Below are 13137 nucleotides of genomic sequence, written 5' to 3'. Positions count from 1 at the left end.
TATAATCCAAAAAACATTGAAACAGTGTTTTAGAAGAAGTTATAGGCAATAACTTTCAACTAGAATTGCATATCCAAAAAAATCTTTCATAATCAAGGGAGAAATAAAGTCATGTTAAATCAAAGAAAAACGAAATGAGAGTACAATTCAAGTGAGGTTAGCTTATATTTGGCAAAATGTCTAGAAAAAGATGCTATACTTCAGAAAGAAAGAAACTGACCCCATGATGAAAGACAATTATCTAAAAAGTAAGTGTGAGTATAGAAATTTAATAACATGAATAAATGTGAAACAAACATTGATTTGCAAAATACTACTGGTAATTCCTATCTAGACTCATAAGAATATAAAAGTAAATCATGGAGCAATAATGTCACATAAGTCATAAATATTGACTTTTTTTTTTAGGTCTGAGGATGGAACCCAGGGGCATTCGACCTCTTAGCTATACCCCCTGCCCTATTTTTTAAATATAAATTTTTATTGGTACATTGTAGTCAAATATCACAATGGAATATATGACTTGTGAGGATATACAAGCACACATCATCCAATTAGCCTTTATCCTATCCCCATCCCATTCCCTCCCCCTCCCTTGATCCCATGCTTGATTTGGTGATTAACTTTAATATACTTATTTATGTACATCATGTGTTTTAAAGAGATTCCATCTTCTCCCATCCCATCCCTCTGATTGGTCACCTTAATTGTTTGCCCATAGGGCCCTTTCTTCAACAAGATTTCCTCCTATTACCCATTTCTTCCTAGTTTTTGCATATTAGGGAAAGCATCTGATTTTTTATTTTTTGTGATATTTCTCTGTGTATGCCACAATGCAAGTTCTGATCCCACTCTTGAAGGTCCTGGTGCCGGCCTGTCCACCTGGAAAACTCTGATCTCGGCCTCGGAAGCCCCAGTACTGGCCTTGCCTCATGGCAGTCTCCGATCCTGGCCTCACTGGCCCTAGCACTGGCCTAACCCCTCCGCAGGCTCAGATTCTGGCCTCAAAGGGCTCAGAAACGGCCTTTCCTCATGGCAGGCTCTGATCCTGGCCTTGAAGGCCCCAGCACCAGCCTTGCCTCACGGCAGGCTCTAATCCCAGCCATGCTGGCCCCGGCTCCAGCCTCACCCCTCAGCAGGCTCCGATCCTGGCCTCGGAAGCCCCAGCACTGGCCTTGCCTCAGGGCAGTCTCCAATTCCAGTCTTGCTGGCCCTGGCACTGGCCTAAACCTTTGGCAGGATCCTGGGCTTGGAGGCCTCAGCACTGGCCTTACCTCAAAGCAGGTCCAATCCCAGCCTCCCTGCCCCTGGCACTGACCTAGTCACCTGGCAGGCTCCTATCCTGGCCTCAGAGTCCCTGGTACTGGCCTTGCTGTGCATCGCGCTCTGGTCTCTGTCACTATGAGCAGGTCGTCTACAGATGTTCCCTTTTTTCTATTTTTTTTTTGTGTGTGTGGTACTGGGGTTCCTGGAAACCCCTCTATCTCCGGGCTACACTCCCAGAGACCTATCTCATATATATAATTTTATTTGGAAACAGGGTCTCTTAAGCCAGCGAGACTGGCTTCGAACCAGCATGATCCTCCTGCCTCCGCCTCCCGAGCAAGGGGATTACAAGAGTGTGCCACCACACCCGGCTTTCTTCCTTTTTTTTTTTAATATCAGAAAGCAGTACATATCTTATGCAAAAGCTGGGACCCCAAATACCTAGTGGCAATAAATTTTGTCTTCACTCCAAAGGCAGAGGTCTATAGCTTCTCTTTGGAAAGCAGTCTCTGCTGTTCCACATGCACCCTGGCCTCCTACTCTGCACAGAGGAGTGTGGTGGACATGAGGGCTGATGACTCCCAGAACATGCAATGTGTAGGCCCATCCCAGCTATGCGGGGCTCCCTCTGATACCCCCAAACCCTTTTTCCAGTTAGCATGTTTTCCAGACTTCTTGAGCATGTGTGGTAGGTGCAGTCAGTCTACATTTGGGGAGATTTTCTCAAAAGTTCAAGGTGTACTGGACTGGATCTGTCTGCCCCTCCAATTTCTACCTTTGGGGCAATTTCTTCAGAAGATCAAGGTAGGTTGAATCAGGTCTCTGCCTCTCCACAATAAGAGCCTCCACCTCTGTTGCCCACACTAGTGCCTGCGTCTCTGCGCTGCCCTGCCACTGCTCCGCTGGTGCCACTTTCCTCCTGGTTCTCTGCTGAGCTCCTGTCACAGACTAATCTCAGTCGGTTTGTAATTGTCCATTCCCGGTCAAATCCTCAGAAAGATGGGGCAAAAGGCAGGTGGAGTTCTGCAGCCTCTTGTCTGCAGTGATTCTTTCTCCTTTAGGGACTGAATTTTCTTTAGGTCCCTAAATGACGACGCTTTGGAAAGAATCTGAGGTGGACAAAGGCTTCTTGAGCCAATGACACTTTATTACGAAAACCCCAAGAAATTTATATCCTTCCCCAGTAAAGTTAAGAGAAAAGGGGGGATGGGTGTCTTTCAGCTGGCTGTTGGCCTTTGAAGAATTAACTTCTGTTTCTCTCCAAGGTCTTGCAGATAAGCAGTTCCAGGTGGCAGCCTCCCAGAATAGTCAAGGCTTGGGAGCTTCTCGGGGAATCTTCTTTAACTTTTCCTGGAACTTTTCCATCTTTTTGGGCTCAGTTCATATAGCAAGTGTGGGGAAATGTGGTGATTCAGGTGGATGTGATGGAGTTTCTTCAGGTGTTGGTACCTTATCTTCTAAGTCTGAAAGCTTAAGCATACTCACAACACAGTTTGGCAGACAAAATACCACAAACAACACCACAAGGTTCTTAGTTCTAATTGTCAGATGTATTTCCTTGACTGCTGAGCACTCTTCTTTAGACAACAAGCCTATTAAAAACCTACTCATCTTTAATAATCCACTTCCCTGTCACAAACTCTCTGCAACCTGCTTCTAACTTTCTAATTCCTTCCTTTCCCAGTTGGGACTTTCTTATGATAAGCTCTTCTTCATGCAAAAATGCTTTTCTTACTCTTACGGTATTTCCTTTCCTTCATACATATATATTTAGAACGTCTGTCCTTTTATTTTGTCATATTCATCTTTAACTATGCGGTCAGTCAACAGTCTTTTTCTTTGGGTCTATTGTATTTGGGCAGCTAAGTTGTTTCTTTAAGGTCACACATAAGGTTTTTCTCTGTCTCTAGGCAGGATTTCAAGGGTAAACAGTTACTTTTGAACTGAGCTACTTTGTCGGAGTTAATGGATAGTGATGAAGGTCGGAGGCCATTTGTGATTGCTGCAGCTGGGGTGCTTATCACAGTACCTGAATTCTGGCCAGTTTCTCATTATTGTTGAGCAGAGCCAAGGACGTTTAAACAAATTATTAGAGAGTTTATTTTCACGGACTCAATTTCTTTTTATAGTCCTAATTTCACATCACTGGAGCAATTCGTGTAGAAAGTTAAAAGGAATAATAGTGAAGGGTATCTAAAAGTGGGGGGTACTTTGGCCAGAGACGATACCTCCTTCTTGGGGCGTTTTTGCCGATTTAACTATGTGGAGTGGGGTCTCAACACATAGATGCCGAGGCAGCAGGATGTCTTGGCAAGCTCCTTCCTTACATGATATGATGTCCAGAATTCTTAAGCATGTGCAGCAGGGGCAGTCCTCCTTTGCATTTTTTTTTTTCCCAAAAGTTCCAAGTGAATTGGATAGAGTTTGTCTGCAGCTCCTTAGTCCTGGCTGCCACCACCGCCATCTTGGCCCCTCTCTAGTATTTTTTTTTTTATAATAAGAGAAGAGAGTATGAGTGTTTTGAAGAGGATGTGAGATCAAACACTCAGCAGCAATGAATTTTATCTCACTTCCAAGAGCGGAGGCCACAGCTTCACCTCGTAGAGCAGGGTTTGCTGTTCCAGGCACACCATGGCTCCCAGCACAGAACAGAGGAGCGTGGCAGCCGGGTAAACTGAGGTCCCTGGATGCGTGGTTTGGCTCCCCACCTGGCACTGCCTGGCTCCCTCCACCACACCTGGCTCATTTGTCTCGCAAGTTGTGTTGTTAAGAGTTCCCAGCATGTATGGCTGAAGTGGTCTATTCTCTAATCTCTTCTGGGGTGTTCTTCCAAAAATTGCTTTCTTGCGTGGTTGGCACCTCCTTGTCCTCTTGCTTCTAATTCCGCCATTATCCACTCTCTTTCCTATATTCTAGATAGGAAGTCGTGGCTGGACGTGTCTCCTTAAATTTTCCCAATCTGATATTAAACCAAAATCTGATGTCCAGGACTTCCCTTAGAAATGCTTGTCCTGTTAGGCGGCTGCCATCGCCATTGCAAACATGGCTGCCACCATCTTCCTTCCTCTCTCCCTATTTTTTATTCTTTATTTTGAAACAGAGTATCACTGAGTTGCAGAGGGCCTCACTAAGTAGCTGAGGCTGTCCATGAGCCACGATCCTTCAGTGTCAGCCTCCCGAATGCTAGGATTCAAGTGTGCGCCACCATGCCTGGCTTAAAAATTGACTTTTATTTAGATAATAGATGGATAGAAATAAAGTTGAACCTTATTTGTTCCAGTTACTGAGATGTGCTGTGTCCCACAGTCACCATTTTGAGTCTCTCCATTTTTAATAACTCTATTAAAAGATTCCCTAGCCTTTGGTTTGCTAAAGACTATTTCTGATACACCAACCACCATGTAGATTCAGCACTCATTGAATACTCATAATACCCTGTGACATAGATGCTTAGCTAATTTCCCACATTTTAGAACTGAGAAAACAAAAGCACAGAGGGTTTAAGTAGGTTGTAATGGTTATCCAGCTTGTAAGAGCTGGACTTTGTTAGTGTGGCCTGACCCCTTCTATATACTGCCTTGCTTGAATATCTCCCTTCTGAGGCTGCCCTTTCTGTTTTAGAATATTATTTACCATTAGACACTGATTTCTACTGTTGATGTCTATCCTCCTGTAGTTTCTTCTGTTGGCACTAGCTGAGCCTCTGGAACCAGGCAAGGTATGGCTAATCCCTCTTTCACATCACTGACTTTGAGGTTCTACATATGATGACAGATATCAATGTCTCTTGATTAGTTCTTTTTATTCTAGGTTAAATATCAGCAGAACCTATCTCTACACACCCCATCATATGGTCTTAAATCACCTCACCATCTTGACCACCTTCTTCTGTACATGTTTCCAGTTGTAACTTTTCATGTGCCCATAATTGACTGTAGCACTCCATGTGTGGTTTGGCAAACTCAGAGTAATTCTTCTGTTAATTTTCCTGACAAAAATACTCTTTGCCTGCACTCGGCTCCTCCTCCTACTGGACTCTTTTACTGGTTTGAATAATATTTACTCCAACCAAAACTCATGTTGAGGCTCCAACCCTGATGTGGGAGGTCTGGCCTGGTGGAGGTGTTTGGGTCATGGGGTGGAGGCTTCATGGGTAGGTTAATGCCTTCTTAGAAGACTGGGTTCATTCTCACAGGTGGAGATTTGCTATTGCAAGAGCAAGCTATTGCAAAGGCAAATTGGGCTTCCTTGGTTTTCCCTTAGTTCCTTTCTCACCATGTTGTTACCTCTTACAAAAAAAATGCCTACCTGCCATTCTGCACTTCACTGTTGAAACGGCACAAGGCTTCGGCAAAGGCAAAGGCTGGCACCTATCCTTAACCTTCCAGCCACTAGAACCAGGAGGCAAAACAAATGTCTATTCTTTAAACATCATTTGGTTTTGAGTATACTATAATAGCAACTAGACTAAGACACTGGCTCTTCAAATATTTGGCTTACCTTTTAATTAAATAGTCTGTCCTCAATCTAGAAATTTCCTGTAACTTTATTAAGTTTTGTGAGGACTTCTCTTCCAGAATTATCATGCACTGCTTTGGACTGTACTTCTATTTGCTTGATTCTTCTCTCCTGTGAATCATAAGTTCTTTGAGGGTGAAAACCAAGTCTTTATTTTCTACTTCCTATAGTAACTACAGTACTTCAGTCTTTCATAAGAGTTTTATATTATAATAAATTCTTAATACATATTGTGGCTCAGCTTATTGGCTTTTTGCACCATGCCAATATCTGGCACATGATAGAAATATCTGGCAAATGTTATAAATTATTTAATCAGCTACAAAACAAAAATAATATTTTTACATTCAATACATTCAGGTGATACAAATTCAATACCTGAAAATTTTTCTTACAATAAACACTACATGTTTTATTAAAACATATTCTCAGCCACCTGGATTTTCTCCCATGATATCTAATCACTGGATACTTAGAAACATCTGATTAAATAAAATGTTCTCTTTACAATAGAATATTTTCTATTATATGAACACCACCTCAGGATTTCTATGATTACAATTCAAAACAAAATTTAATAAATTTTATAGAGACATTTGCCAAATTCCTAGAATTGAGAGATTGTTTCATGTCCAAATAGCATGTATATAGAGACATTTAATGTACTAGGAGTAGCATTCACTTCTTACCACTTGCAAATACAGCCGGGTAAAAAAGAAACACTACATTATTTGGGATTTAGACCTCTGCCTTAAAAGCAAATGACAAAGTCAGAATCTGTGCTGGTAAATCTTATTGTAGTTCATTCATGTTCAAACAAAATTGGACAGTGTCTCAATATTGACAACTTAGTACTGGAAGGAAGAAATCATGAAAGCTAAAACATCCAATCAAGCTCTTTTTTTATTATTACATTTTTGCTTAAAACCATTGACAACACAGAGGCTAAACCTGACATTATTCTTTTGCCTCTGTATGTCTTTACGCATTTTCTGTTGCCACTGTTTAAATAGTGTGCACTTTGTAAGAGGATACACTCATTCCTCAGCACAGAGCTCTGCAGTAACATATAATTAACTACATATTTTTGAAAACCCTCATGTTCACTCGGTTTACCGAAAGCCTTAGTAGAGCTAGAATTAAACTCATTTGGAAGAGAAGAGTCTAGAAAGGGAGGGGTGCAGAATAAGGAAAAATTTCAAAAAAAAAATTGAGCTCTGGAATTGAGCTTTTTCTTTGAAGTAAAGGTCACTCCAAATTAGTGAACCTGAAGTCTTGTGGTAGTGACCTGAGGGGCCAGTAATCTGGACATTCAATGAATGCTGCTAGCTCATGTGCATGCTGTGTAACTTAAAGTGTGAGATGCCCAGACCTGGAAGCCAGGAAATATGTATACAGAGTGCAGATTCCATGTCTGATCAAAAGCATCTCTTGCTGGACTTCCATCCCTGTCCTTCTCTGTCCAGACGCTGTTTACACACTCTCTGTCATGTTAGTCTTGGCTGGGGAATGGCTGTTGCAGAGAGATCTTCTTTCCGTGTACACTCTGGGGAACTCTGGGAGTTCACCAACTTGACAGTGAAGTGAGCCTGCTTTCTTTTTCCAAGAAACCAGAGAGTGACCTGTCGAGATCTATGTAGCACTGAACCTGAGTACTTGCCTAGACACCAACTCATCCAGCATGGTGCCCAAATAAGGGGAGAGCAAAGCAAAGCAGACAGGACTGGAGAAGAACACAAAGTCAAAACTGTAGGATGCCAGTGTGTTGAGCTATAGGTATCTTTGTAAAATGATGGGATTTTAGCTTTAGAATTATTTTAGCTTTATGCATTTCTAAGTCTTTACTAACTTTAAATTTAATAATCAGAAAAAATATAAACCTCATATTATTTTTTTAATTTTTCTTTTTCTTTTAACATCTTTTCAATTAAGAATAGTTATATCTAGCCAGGTGTGGTGGAACACGCTAGTAATCCCAGCATTTAGGAGGCTGAGACTGGAAGATTGCGGTTTGCAGATAGTCTCAGCTACTTAGCGAGATTAACTTAGTGAGACGCTGTTTCAAAAAAAATAAATAAATAAAAAGACTAAGCCGGGCGTGGTGGCACACACTTGTAATCCCAGCATTTGGGAGGCTAAGACCGGAGGATCTTGATTCTCAGACAGCCTCAGCTACTTAGTGAGGCCCTCTGCAACTCAGGGAGACCCTGTTTCAAAATAAAGAATAAGGCCAGGTATGTAGGCGCACGCTTGTAATCCCTGCGTTTGGGAGGTGGAGACAGGAGGATCATGCAAGTTCGAGGCCAGCCTCACTGGCTTAAGTGACCCTGTTTCCAAATAAAAATATAAAATAGGTCTGGGAGTATAACCTGGACATAGAGGGTTTCCAGGAACCCCAGTACCACCAAAAAAAAAAAAAAAAAGGAATAAAAAATTGGTCAGGGTGTGTAGCTTGAAGGTCAAATGCCTCTGGGTTCCATCACCAGACCCTCAAAATAAATAAATAAATAAATAAATAAATAAATAAATAAATAAATAAATAAAATACAAACAATAAAAAATAGGGCTTGGGGTGTTAGCTTGGAGGTATAATGCCCCTGGGTTTCATCTCCATGAGCACACACATAAAAAAAAAGAATAGTTATTTCTTGGTAGAGTTGTTTCGCTCTAGCTTCTTTAAGAGAGCAAACAAACAAGATACCTTAAAATAACAAAGGTCAATACCTCTTTAGCAGGATTTTTTATACTTCAAATAAAGCTTCAGTTTTTCACACCAAGGAGATTACTCAGCAAAAGACATTTTCTCTGTTCCCTCATTAAGTACTGGAACCTGTAAGAAGTGGACAGTTTCAGTATAGATTAATGAAATACTGTTCTTTCACCTCTGAAATCTCTTGGTTTTTTACTTAATGTGTTAGTCTGTAAGTGTTCTATTTCTTTATAACAACCTTAAAATATTGTTTCATATGCTCATGATCTGATGAGAAATTTGGGCTGAGCTCAGCCACTGTTTTTTTTTTTTTTTTTTTTCTTGTTCCTCTCCAAGTTCACATTTGTGGCCACAGTCCTATGGTAGCTCAGCTTGAACTGACTGGTGTAGGTGGCCTCACCTCCATGTCTTGGAGTTGGTGATACATGTCCATCAACTATAGTAACTCCAATGGATATAAGCCTGAATGTCTTCAAATAGGGGCTTCAATATTCCAAAAGACAGATAAGAAACTGCAAGGTCTCTTGAGGCTTAGAATAGGAGAGTGACGAGGTAATTTCTTCCACATTTTATTGATCAATATAAGTCCCAAGACCAACCAAAACTTAAAGCAAGAATCACACTCTTTCTTGATAGGAAGAGGAGCCAGATGGCTAAGAGTGTGAGTACAAAAATAAGAATTATTAGAAATATTCACAAATTTACCATAGTTAGTATCATGAAAAAAGTTTTAAAATGATGTGACATGGTTATCATGTCAAAGTAAATAACCTTGGAAATATACTTTTTATTATTTAGAAGGTCAACTATTTTCTTTTATTTAATTTTTTCTTTTTTAATTTTTTTAATTTTTTTTAGGTAATGGGGTTGGAACCCAGGGGCATTGTGCATCTGAGCTACACCCCCAGTCATTTTTTTTAGTCTTTTATTTTATTATTTATTTATTTATTTATTTATTTATTTAGTGTGTGTGGTACTGGGGATGGAACCCAGGGGAATTCTACCTCTGAGCTACACCCCCAAACCTATTTTTTGTTCTTTATCTTGAAACAAGGTCTTTCTGAGTTGCAAAGGGCCTCACTAAGTAGCTGAGGCTGTCTGTGAACCGCAATCCTCCTGTCTCAGCCTCCCAAATGCTGGGATTGCAAGTGTGCTGCCACCATGCCTGGCTTAGAAGGCCGAATATTTTCTACTTGTATATAAGTATGAGATTGGGGTGTGTGTGTGTGTGTGTGTGTGTGTGTGTGTGTGCGTGCGCGCGTGCGTGTGTGTAAGATATGATCAATAATGTGATTTATAATCTGCCATGAAATGAAATTTAAAAAACTAGTTTTAGTTAGGTTAAAAGTCAGCTTGAAATTTGCAAGAGGAGGGTGAAAGGAGAAACAATTTGCCTTCACAAGTGTTTATAATATCAGAAAGTGTTTTTACTTATTTAACTGAAAGTAATTAGTAGAATGAATGCATAGTCCTCATATAGGCAATTGATTTTTCCCTTCAATGCAGAATTACATAGAAATGAAGTGTGTTTCTCTTTAACAGATAATACATTGATCCGGTAACAACTGAACTGAAATCAAGTTCTTAAAACAAGTTAAAATGTTAGATTGTGTAAGATTTTTTCTGTTTTTTTTTTTGTTGTTGTTTGTTTGTTTGTTTTTTGGCAGGTCTGGGGATGGAACCCCAGGGGCATTCGACTTTTGAGCTACACCCCCTGCCCCATTTTTTATTCTTTTTTTTTGAAACAGGGTCTCACTAAGTTTTGGAGGGCCTCAGTGAGTAGCTGAGGCTGTTGGCATGTGCCACCACGCCCAGCTAATACTTTAGTGTTAAAGTCAGAATATGATAATGATACATACATACTCGTATTTATAGCAGCACAAGTCACAATTGCCCGTTATAGAACCAATCTAGGTATCTGTCAGTAGATGAATGGATAAAAAAAACACAGTATATAGATAAAGAAAATGTGTGGTATATGGATAAAGAAAATGTGTGTATACACAATGGGGCATTATGCATTTATAGAGGACAAAATCATGTCATTTGCAGGAGAATGGATAGAACTTAAGAGTATCATGTTAAGTAAGATCAGCCAGACTAAGAAAATCAAGGACCACTTATCTTCTTTCATACATGGAAGCTAGAGAGAAAGAAGAAAAGAAAAGGGACCTCATGACTATTTGGAGAGACAACAGTAGAATAATGAAAGATAATCTGGTTAAGAAGGAGGGAGAAAGAAGGGATGTAAGGCAAAGAAAAACAACCAAGTAATGCTACTGCATATACGAATGTATCTCTATGAGTCTCATTATCATGTATGATTATAATGTACCAAAAACATTTGGGACTAAATAAAAAATAATTTTCACATGAGGCATAAGTAAATTATTTATGTATAATTTTCCTTTCAATGAATTTGTAAATTTTATATTTAATAGTCATTATAGAAAAGGTGTATTTTAGAAGGCCTATACTCATTCCATGAAGTATATCAAATTATCATTTACAGTAATATTGGTAATTTAATGTGATTTAATTTAATATACATGTTGGTTGTATATTTAAATGATTTGAATGAATTTCATCATATGTATATGCATTTCTACTAGTTAAATTTTCTTCATGAATCACTAACACAATAAATAAAAATTTAGGTAAGTAAAATAAAGTTTTAAAAATGGCACATCACTAGAAAAATGTAAATTTGACAAAGTATAAAATTTAAGTTATAAGAAAATTTATTCTTAATTATATGTAATAATCGTATTATTTGAGTAAATCAGCTTTACCTTTTCTAAGTAAATGTAATTTAAAAATAAAAATAAATAATTTGAGGAAAATTAAAATTATAAGTGAAAAAGACTGGAGCACAAACAAGAAGTTGTGTTTGGAAGAAGATTATGAAAAAAGTATATATTTACCAAAAGTCTCAGAGGTACCATTGGACATTTCAGGCTTGGATATTATATAATTATCTAAAATTAAATTAGAAAAAATACAACGTCACATTTTTCTATATTCACAAAAATACACAAATTGAAATACAGACCTTGAAAAAATTTTGTTCTATTAATAACAAAATCAAAACTATTTCTAAAATTGTCAAGAAAGAAGTAATTAAAGACAGAAGGTTTTCATTTTAATTTTTCATCCAACATTGCAAATGCAATTTCTCTCTCAAAGAAGGCCCATTTGTTCAGTGCTGAAATAAAATATGACACTTAAAGCTATGACCTAATATATTTTTATAGAAATCAAGTATCACTCTTTATTACCCACACACTATAAGAAAAATATCAATATGTATTAACTCAAGAAAAGTCATATATATTGTTGCTGACTAATCTCAGTCGGGTCGTTATTGTCCGCTCCCGGTCAAATCCTCAGAAAGATGGGGCAAAAGGCAGGTGAAGTCCTGCAGAAACTTATCTGCAGCGATTCTTTCCCCTCTATGAATTCCTTAAATTTTTAGGTACAACGCTTTGGAAAGAACCTGAGGTGGACAAAGGCTTCTTGAGCCAATGACACTTTATTACAAAAAACCCAGAAATTTATACCCTTCACCAGTAAAGTTAATGATAAAGAGAAGAGGGGGTGAATGCAATCACTGTGAAATAATAATGAATGACATGTAAACAAAGGTAATAAAACTAGTCCTTCAGCTGGCTGTTGATCTTCAAGAGATTAACTCCTGATCCTCTCCAAGGTCTTGCAGATAGAGCAGTTCCAGGGGGCGACCTCCCAGGAGAAACAGGCGTGCCCAAGGCTTGGGGGCTTCTCGGGGAATCTTCTTTAACTTTCTTGGAACTTTCCATCTTTTGGGCTCAGTTCATATAGCAAGTGTGGGGAGATGTGGTGATTCAGGTGGATGTGATAAGGTTTCTTCAGGTGTTGGCATCTTATCTTCTAAATCTGAAGGCTTAAGCATACTCACAATACAGTTTGGCAGACAAAATACCACAAACAACACCACAAAGTTCTTGGTTTTAATTGTCAGATGTATTTCCTTAACTGCTGAGCACTCTTCTTTAGACAACAAGCCTATTAAAAGCCTACTCATCTTTAATAATCCATTTCCCTGTCACAAACTCTCTGCAGCCTACTTTTAACTTTCTAATTCCTTTCTTTCCCAGTTGGGACTTTCTTATGATAAGCTCTTTTTCATGCAAAAATGCTTTTCTTACTCTTACGGTATTTTCTTTTCTTCATACATATATATTTAGAACATCTGTCCTTTATTTTGTCATATCCATTTCTAACTATGCGGCCAATCTCTCTATCTCCAGGAATGCTCACACTGAGGTAAAAGTCAATAGTCTTTTTCCTTGGCTTTATTTTATTTGGGCAACTAAGTTGTTCATCAACTAAATTGCTTCGAAGTCACACACAAGGTTTTATCTTCTCTGTCTCTAGGCAGGATCTCCAGGGTAAACAGTTACCTTGAACTGAGCTACCTTACCAGAGTTAATGGCTTAACCTAGTGATTGCTGCAGCTGGAATGTTTATCACAGCATCTGAGTTCTGGCCAGTTTTTTCATTACTAATGAGCAAAGCCAAGGACGTTTAGACAAATTATTAGAGAATTTATTTTCACGGACTCAATTTCATAGTCCTGATCTCACATCACTGGAGCAATTCGT

Source organism: Muscardinus avellanarius (assembly GCF_963383645.1).
Source record: "Muscardinus avellanarius genome assembly, chromosome: 8".
Classification (NCBI taxonomy): domain Eukaryota; kingdom Metazoa; phylum Chordata; class Mammalia; order Rodentia; family Gliridae; genus Muscardinus; species Muscardinus avellanarius.
The sequence above is the reverse complement of the archived record's forward strand: the minus strand, read 5'-3'. Positions refer to the sequence as shown.